Source organism: Lissotriton vulgaris, chromosome 11 (genome assembly GCF_964263255.1).
Source record: "Lissotriton vulgaris chromosome 11, aLisVul1.2, whole genome shotgun sequence".
Lineage (NCBI taxonomy): Eukaryota > Metazoa > Chordata > Amphibia > Caudata > Salamandridae > Lissotriton > Lissotriton vulgaris.
Window position 1 is genome coordinate 61,714,071 of NC_141699.1, and position 9,999 is coordinate 61,724,069.

At 45.7% G+C, this 9,999-nt stretch overlaps 1 pseudogene; it reads right to left on the reverse strand.

Annotated features, from left to right (window-relative positions):
* Window positions 1-1,974: 1,974 nt before the first annotated feature.
* LOC147678963 (uncharacterized) lies at window positions 1,975-3,823 on the reverse strand (annotated as a pseudogene).
* Between the last annotated feature and the right edge of the window lie 6,176 nt (window positions 3,824-9,999).

Genomic DNA, 9,999 nt, shown 5'->3' on the forward strand with positions numbered 1-9,999 from the left:
CTTGATTTATTTAAGGCAGAGACAATTGTACTGTGTCCTCAGATTTTGTTAAAGTACGTGACAAAAAAGCATTCCTTTCTCTGGCAGAAACACCAAAGTGAGAACAGTGAGTAATCGTTATTGCAGCTAGTTAAAACTGTTTTTACCAAGTGTTTTTACTTTTGTGTGAATGTATGTATGCTTAGCACTTTAGGAGGCTGAATTGGAAAATATTCGGGAACACAGTCTTCGTGCTTTTTAAACCGATTATTTCATTTTAAATTGGGGTACTAGCTACTAAAAAGTGGTATTTTGTTCTCCTGTGGCCCCCCCGGTCCACCGCAGTCAAGGGCGTACTGTTTATTGTGGAAGGAGGTCACAGGACAATTCTTTCTTGCATCCTTAACCCACTTCTGGGTTGTGCCACTCGCCGCCCCCATTTTGGGTTAAAGGAACGCTCTAGTTGTTGCGTTCCCCTCCCAAGGCGGGCGCCTCAAAAGCAGCCTATGGCACTTACGCGCAGCAGACGCACGCAGCGGACGCAAGCAGCGGATGCAAGCAACGGACGCACACAGTGGACGCATGCAGCAGACGCACGCAGCAGGCTCACGGCAGCGCGCCAAAGGCAAGCCCGTCTGCGCCCGTCCCGCAAGGCTGGGACCCGGGACCCAAACCCCTGTCTCTCTGAGTATTGATATTCAAAAGTATTCCTCCTCTCAGCTTCTAAATCTTTGCATGTTCTCCCCCCCTTATTGTATCTGTTTAAACCCTGGTGGGACCATGATTCCTTGCTCTGGGTGTAACTTCTCTGTCAATATTGACACACATGAACCCGACTATGTTATCACAGCCAATACTGTACTGAGTCAGCCTACTGAGCACAAGCTGAACTCAAAGCAACTTTCCTCCAAAAACTTCTTATTTATAATATTAACTGCCGATCCCTCCCAAAACACAAGACTGACGTATTTGATTTACTTATGGATTCTCAGCCTGATGCGATCTTCCTAACCGAGACATTGTTGAATATTAGCTCTGGCCCTGATGTAGCTAGAGCATTGCCACCTAACTACACAATAGTCCGGAAAGACCGAGAAGACAGAATTGGTGGTGGGATCACTATAATTTTTAAAAAGACCTTCAGCTGCAAGTTCGTTAAGCTGCTTATCCCCGGCTGTGAGGCAGCAGTGTTTAAACTATGCCAGACACCTTCCTTTTCCTTCTCCGGAATACTCCTATACCGCCCCCCAGGGCCGTCTGGCCGATGGGCTATAAGTTTCCCTGACTTTATAATCCCTTTTCTCTTCAGCGCGGCCACTTTCGTTTTTTTTTGTTTAGTTCCAAATAAAGAGTATATTTTACATACACAAATCTCAAATCGTGTCCTTCTACCAGGTTGAAAATATTTTTCATTTTTACCCCAACCCTCCCTCCACCTTCCCTCTCCTTCCACACCCTCCCCTGTCTGCGAAGACCTACCCCCACCCCTCCCCCCCTTACCTAAAGGCAGCGCCTGCGGCAGTAGTCCGATAGCCCCTCCCCCCTACCACTGGAACTACAGCTGTTAGTATTGCAACATCAACACTGATGTTAACCTCAGGATAGCACATTATATTTTAGGTGGATTATAAATCCAGTACGGTCTAGCAATACTTAATAGTAAAATAAAGATTAAGTGATTAAGTGTTTGATGATTCAATGCCCCACCTAGGTCTTGGGTTCCCCTGTTCCCCGTGTTCCCCATGCCGCTTCATAGTCCCATTTCTGTTCTGTTTATCTAGTGGTTCTATATCGCGTGTGTGTAGAGTAAAAGAAAAAAAATATTAAACCCCCCTCTTTCCTTTAGTCTTTACTCCTGTTGACGCTGGCTAGAAATGCCTGTGCCTCTTGTACATCACTGAAGAAGTTTGTGCGCCCGTTCATAATCACTTTAAGTCGGGCGTGTTCTTGTAGATATGCTTGGCCTCCCAATCTATTGACTGGGTCAATTAATTTTCACATTTCCCATCTTTTGTCCATTGTGGTTTTACTAAGATCTGAGCGAGTGAAAATGGTAAGGTTGTCGATAGTTATTGGGGTATTAGGCTTAGCTTTTTGCCACACAGCTTGTCGGATCAGAAAATTGCCAAAATTAATTAAGAGTGGACGTGGAAATTTACTATTCTGACGTTTTAGGCCAAGTGGAATTCGATGTGCTCTTTGTATTTGGGAGTCCCAATCCCAGTCTGAAAGATCCGGGAAGGCACGAGGCAAAAGTTTCACCAAAAAAGCCCTTGGGTCAGATCCCTCTAGCCCTTCCGGGATTCCGTAGAGTTTTAGGTTGGATCGCCTTTGTCTGTTTTCCAGGTCCTCGACTTTCCCCTGGAGTTGAGTTAATTCTGTATCGTGGCGCCCCACAGTGGCACCTAACCGTTGGGTTCCTTCTTCTACCATGACTGTGCGTTGCTGGAGCTCTATTATCTCCTGTGTAACGCCCTTTAGTATAGAGGTTAGATCAGTTATAGAGGTTTGCAGTCTTGCGTTGTCATTTTTCAGTTGCTGATAATGCTCTTCCGATTCTACCCTTTGACTTATCAAAAGTTTTAATATAGTGTCCAGTTGGGGGTGACCAGTGTGCACCTGCCTGATCTCTTCCGTGGAGTTTGTATTTGTATTTGTATTTTCCACAGAAGGTTTATTTAAGTCAGTATCTATATTTACAGATATCGGTAGATTAGGGCCTGTGGCAGTTAATGGGAGTTTGCGATATAGAGGGCCCTGTTACGGGGGCATGTAGCGTCTCATTATCTGTAGGGCTATCCCCTGGAAGCCTTATAGCCATGCTCTTGACTAACCCCTTGGCCTCAATCCACTTCCTTAGCGGGCTCTTGTCGATAACCAGTTTTTTAGTAATCGGGGGGGCTACTCCTGTAGGGTGAGCCAGGTTAGACAAAACTCTCCCTCTCTTCTTATGGATTGTCTTGGCTTTACCTCTGCGTCTCTGTGGAGGTAGTCTGCTCAAGGATTTATCCGTAGACTTATCCAGTTCCTCCTCTGTATCATCATCGCAATCCTCAAAGGAGAGGTGTTCCTCAGCCTGTTCCAAGGCCTGTTCCGGAGAAGAGTTACCCATTGGGCGTGCTACTGGACCGCTATTTTCTTCTAATATGCCAGTACCTGTGTCTGTTGGGCCCTCCAACCTCGATATTGTGTCTATAGCCTTGGGGTTAATAGTCAAGGGGGTGTCTAGAGCATCCGGTAGTGTCATGGAGGTGTTTAATGAGTGGAGCCCCTCATTTGCCACCTTTATTCCATCTGGTACTTCGAGGCTTTCTAAGGTCTCCCGGGTCTCACTGCCCCCGGTAAGGGTAGAAGATGTAGTTGAGATAACTGAGAGAGCAAAGTCATCACGGTTTGTATTGTCCAATAGTACAATAGGTTGGGTAGATGCTACTGCCCCAGCTTCTTTAGGGGGAGAGGTTTTATCCATACACAGCCCTGATGAGGAGTGTGAGGCAACCTGTATTTCACTTTCGCCATTTGATGCTATAGAAATGTTTTGTGTCCTGACATTAAGCGGGGGGGCCCACACTTCCCCCGAAGCCACCCCGGACTTAGCACCATCAATAATGTCTGCACAGGCACCTTTCTGTGTAGCCATTTTAGGTATTGTCCCGCAGTTCATCAATAAAGGAGGGCGCAGGATCGTCTTACCTGTCGCCTTCCTATCACTCCCCTTCAAAGTAGCAGCATTTTGATGTATGCCCGTGTCTCCTTGGGCCGGCGCTGCCGCTGCTACATTCGCTGCCGTTTTCGTTTTCTCTGCTCCCCCCATCGACGTATATTCTGTTGTCACCACAGCCATGGTAACTAAAGGGACAAAGGCTGGAGCTGGGGCTGTAGAGGTAGGTAAAGCGGCCGCCGCCGCTGCTGCAGCCTTTGCGGAGGTCTTGGTATGCCGCGTTGTTTGGGCGACATGACTCTCGATGAAGCTGTTGCACTCCGCGTCTTGAGCGCGGCCGGCAGACCAAACAAATGGATACTTGGTCGGGCGAGCCGGTTCTCGAACCAGTCCCTGACCGCTCGCCAGACAGCCGTAGACAGCCACAGCATCAGTCACCCGATGAGAGCGCCGAAGAGCGCCGGAGAGCCGACCCGGGAGAATTGCAGGTAGGAGAGAGGTCCGGTCCGTTTCGTCTTTCCTTTTTCAATTACTTCCTCGCCGTATACTCAGTCAATAGAGTTTCATGCTTTCCCCACTTTCAGTTTTAAATCTTAGGGGCTCTAGCAATCCGTTGATACCAGTGTGGAGGGGAGAGCTCTCGGTCTGCCGCACAGCAGAGTCCTCACTCCGCCATCTTGGACTCCCTCAGCGCGGCCACTTTCACAATTCTAGGGGATCTTAATCTCCATCTGGTAGACCCTGACTGCACGGGTAGCAGCACCTTTATTTCCGACTTGGCTGCTATGAATATCCTACTTCATAATTCGGGTCCCACCCATAAAGCTGGTCACTTGATTGACCCTATCTTTTCCAATATACCTTGCCTTCACTGCCCTGCTGCCACTCCCCTGTGCTGGTCTGATCACATTTTAGTGAGTTTTTCGCTTGCGGCTCATGCCCTTCACATAAATGGAGCCATAGCGCAAAACAAACAATTAGAAACTGGAAAGATCTGGACATGGCCAAACGTAATAATTTTCTCTCTATCAACGCCCCCGCCTTCGAAAACATATTTGCCCTTGATCTGGTGGCTTTTCAAGGCTAGATTCAATCTGCATCGGCTACCATGCAGGTTCCTCCCTGTCTAAATACAATGCAATGCAAAGACCTTGCTCAGTTTTTCCTAAATAAAGTGGAAACAATATACTTTGCATTGGGAGACACTCCCCCCCAAACTCTCTGTCCTGTTCAACCTAGCCCCCTGCCCGTTCGCCCTATGGCCCCCGCTTCTGACCAGGGAAATATACTCAACTCCTGGTCACTTCTTGACATGACCATACTCAAACTATTACTCAATAAGAATTATTCTGGATCTCCGCTCGATACCCTTCCTATCTCTGTACTACAAAAGCTTGAACAGCCAGCTCTTCAACGCATCCTGCACCTTCTTAATGCTTCTCTTATGGAATCTTCTGTCCCTGCTGACTGGAAGCACGCAAAGGCGGTTCCACTATTGAAAAAAAGCTAACACAGACCCGGTACTTGCCTCCAGCTACCGACCTATTTCCTTGCTTCCCACCCTCTCTAAGGTTTTAGAGAGGCATATCAATATCCAATTATCCCAATTTGTCGAAACTAATGAGCTCCTCCACCCCTCCCAATCTGGCTTTAGGACCGGCTATTCGACTGAGACGACACCTTTAGGTGTTACCGAAATGCTTTGCAGGAATATAGATGCGGGCGATACGGTGGCCCTGGTATTATTGGACTTGAGTGTGGCCTTTGATATGGTCTCTCATGCTGTACTAATAGATTCCCTCCAATCCATCGGAGTAACGAGCGCTGCTTTAAATTGGCTGACTTAATTTCTTACGAATCGTACCTTTCAAGTTTTTTCATCTACTGCCAATTCCGAGGTCCACTCATCACCCTATGGGGTCCCACTGGGTTCGATTCTTAGCCCTTTGTTATTTTATATTTATGTCAGACCCCTAGCCACTATTGTAGAGGAATCTGGGCTGTCGATTTTTTCTCATGCCGATGACACCCAGATTATCTACTCTCTTTCAGCGGGGAAAACCTCAAAGTCCTCAGCCCTTAGGTTAGGGCTAAATAAAGTGGCGTCCTGGATGCACACCAATCTTTTAAAACTGAATGGTGAAAAAACTGAGGTTCTGGTCCTTGTCAAGGAGAGAGGCCTCTGGGGCCCCCAACATTGGCCAACAGAAATGGGTCCTCTTCCTCAGCCCTCCTTGCAGGTCCTCAACCTTGGTTTCATCATTGATGAATCTCTTTCCATGCGCCAACAGGCTACCAAGGTTGCGGCTACCTGCTTTACCATCTTGAGATGGTTGAGGAAGATCGTATGGATGCTACCTGCCCCAACCCAGAGAACCGTAGTCCAGGCCCTTGTCACCTCGAGGATGGACTACGGCAACATCCTCTATCTGGGAGTTAATAAAGATTTCATGCGCAAGTTGCAGCGTGTGCAAAACTCGGCCGCAAGATTACTGTGCCAGGCCCCCAGATTCTCCTCCGCCTCCAATTTTCTGAATAAGCTACATTGGCTCTCAGTTGAAAAACGTACTGGGTTTAAGGCTCTAACCTATATGTTCCGTATTAAGCACAATAAAGCCCCCCGCTATCTCAAACATCTAGCCTCCCCCTATGCATCGTCCCGCACTCTTCAGTCTGCCACACAAGTTACATTTCAAGTCCCCAAGATTAGGCTTTCCTGCATGGGAGGTCGGTCCTTTTCATATCTGGGCTCTGTATTGAATGTTGTGAGGAATGTTTTTCCTCTTTCTCTTCGCATGCAATCCGACCTTATCCTGTTCCAAAAGTCACTTAAAACCTGGCTATTTGGCCAGTAGACTGTTCTTACTCTGCTGCTCCTTGATAGCACCGGGAAACCCTTGTTGGGTAGCTGTTGCGGTCATATAAATGTAAAATAAATAAATAAATAAACTATTGCCTTCATATTTAGCTTTGCATGTACACTATGGACAGTAGGGAATTCAACCCTGATTTATTTAATGCAGGGACGATTGTACTGTATGTGTTCTGATTTTGTTAAAATAAGTGACAAAAATCATTAGTCGATATCTCTGCTGACTACTGTTTTCGTTCTACAGTGCGGACAGCAGGGTTCACATCTTGAATTCAGCTTTGAATCTATACTACGAACAGCATGAAATTTAGCCTTGATTTTTTTAAGGTAGAGATAATTGTACTTAATGTCCTCGGATTTTGTTAAAAGATACGACAAAAATAATTTCTTGATGTCAGTGATGACTACTGCCTTTGATCTACATTGTGAGGGCTCATGATTCAGGTACCACTAACTCACTGCACCACAAGTCATCTCACCATAGCCTTTTTAAGACAGAATTCACTAGGCAAAAAACATTGCTCCCAGTGCAGCCCCCCTATGTAGTGCAGGATGTGTACAACCTCAGCGCCAAATATACTACTAACTCAGTGCACCATAAATCATGGCAAAGAAGAGTGAACAGGTTTATGTCACAGTGAGACATACTGTCCATTTTAAATGGAATTCATGCAGAATCCAATCGACAAAACACATTACTCTGGATGTTTCAATAGTTTTTTGAGGTTTTGTATGACTTGACCCCTCCATTCTTAGCGCACTGTGACAAAAGTGTGCTTAATGATCCATGCAACTATTTTTACCACGTAAAGAGCGTTTATCTCTGGGAGGGGTTTACTATTATTTTTTCCAACATTGAGTGCCTGGATATGCACTAGCTACAATCATGTTGGAGATAACAAATTAAACATGTTAGATTCACTTACCCTAAAGTTCTAAAGCAACCGGGTGTCTCTTTCTTATGTCACCAGCAAGATATACATGCTTTCAGCTGTTACAAATAAAGACTGACTATCCCTTCTGTAACTAATGTTACAGATATGTTTCCTTGCCATTTCCTTTCTTTAGTACCAATAAGTTGATTCTCTTAAACCTTTGTTTTCTATTGCCTTGGATATCACTGTTACACCACTATAAATGACATAGGCTAGAGCATGCACTCTATTGTATGGTTTTGTGATACCTCCCTGTTGCTTCAGAGCGGGGCTCCCTTCCCTGAGTTGTGACCAGGTTGAGGTGGGCTCACTTGTCCTACAGATTTGGGTGAGTGTTCCTATGAGTAACTTTTTGGACTCTGTTGTATGTTATGACTTATTAGTCATTTACATAATGTTTGGAATTTCCAGTGGTTTTGATTGATTAAGTTCTCCTGTATCTCATTTTCTTCTAGACGAGTTCCAGTGATACTGTGTGCCTATCTAGGATTACTGGTTTTGTATCAGACACTTTTTACTTTTTCTCACTTTTGTAGCAGCTTGTATATGGTCCTGAAGAAAGCCAAACATACTTGTTAGATGACTTATGGCTGAAACATGTCGACCTTTCATTCCAATGTAGCAGTCTAATCATACACTGCGTAGCACTGCGTTTTAATCCTGTCAGCCCAGATGAGTCAATAAAGTTAGTTTTCATCTGCACTAGGCAGTTTTAGATTCACTTTTTTACCTTTCACTTTTTGCGCTGCACTCTCACACCACTAGTTTGCTCACATTTTGGTTTCTAGCTATTCCCATTTGCTTAGTGAATAACAAAAGCATCCCTGAGCTCCCACCTCTGAGAGGGGTGGTTGTAGCCCTCAGTGGCACTAGGTTTTCCCACTGGGAGGAGAAAGCCCAAATGATGAACCATGTCACCTTTGGTGAGTGAGGGCATTTGTCCTAAAAGGGATTGCTTCCCAATTAGGTTTCTTGATTGAGATATGGTTGTACTTCATCCTAAACTTTCATTGTTTCCACACCCTAATTGACCCAAGAAGTTTATTGTGTGATTTGTATGAGAAATGTCAACAAAGAATGGAATGAACTGACGTTTGACTTGAATGAACTTGGAGAATAGGAGATATTGGTGGTTTTACAAAACCCTTTGCCGAGCATTGGATTACTCTCCAATTAAGATGTAATGTTAAGAACCTCTTTTTGAATACTGAATACTGGAAGACGGATTATTCGCACACAGAATCTTGCAACAAAAAATTCTACCTTTAGCCCTGAGGAAGCCCTTTGTGGGAAAAACGCTTTGGCTGTGTGTTTCAGGATACAAGAATAAAGAAGATTTCTACACATTCAAGTCTCCCAAAAAATATTGTTGTCATTTGTTTGCATATTATATGCTGTTTAATGTGTGCCTCTCTTTGCTAGTCATTCTAATATTGTTTAGATCTTGTGGCAGTGGACCTATAGAGTTGGGCACGGTGTACTTCTAATTTAACCCCTTCCGTGCGGCCGCGATTCCCCCCGTGTGGGCCGCCGAACGAACAGGGCGGGGCCGTGACGAACCCCAGCCGTCATCAGCACGCAAGCACCTGTGAAGCGTGACGGCTGGGGTTCGTCACCAGCATGGAAGGGGTTAAATGCTGATACATATAGTGATTAAGGAGTAGGTGCGGCTGTAATTTGTTCCCACTCCGCCATTTGTTTTGTTTAAAACTGTGTTGAGTATCGTCCAGCCAGCTATGCTCAGTGATGTACTTTAAGAGTTGAATATTTATGGTCCTTTATAAAAGATGTGGGCGATGGAAGATTGGCCTGAAATTATTCATATTTTTGGGGTCGAGGATTGTTTTTTTTAGGATAGGTAAAATTGAGGCGACTTTCCACAACTTGGGAAAGCTGCCAGAAGTTAGGACTGAATTTAAAATTGTGGTCAGATTTTCAGCACTGACAATTTTTGCCAATTTTAAGACTGTCTCTGGGCAGGGGTCCAAAGGTGACCCCTATTTATCCTTGGCAATAAGGTCCACCACTTGCATAACATCAAATTTGGCAATTTTAGAAAAAAAAGGCCATTCTAGTTTGGTCAAAGGTTTCTGGTCCGCTTGAGTAGCAGCCACCTCCTGCAAAGTCCTAGTTTGATAAACTTCATTAAAAATGTTTTCCACGGGGGGAGGAGCTTCGCGGGCAACCAAGATGGCTGTGTAAGCTCGGAGCTCCGAAGACCCTCCGATCCTCCATATTAATCCTGTCGTCTATCTTGATCCACAATAGTGGAATACTGCTGCTGATGCGGGACTCGTTGTCTGATTGAGATTCCGACGTTCCTAGGTGGAGTTACACCGTGTGCAAGTTTGGGGACGGCGACGTGACCAGCGCCCGTGCTTGGGCCGGCGAGTGCGACACAGCCGTACGGAGGTGGCTTGGAACGAGAGTGACTGCTCCGCCTCGAAGCGGAGCTTGCGGAGTTACGGAGTGTGTTGGTCCAGAACGGAAGGCGGGGACAGCTGCGACCGCTCGTCACATCGGTGAGCCGGTGAGGCCCCGGGGTGTTCTCA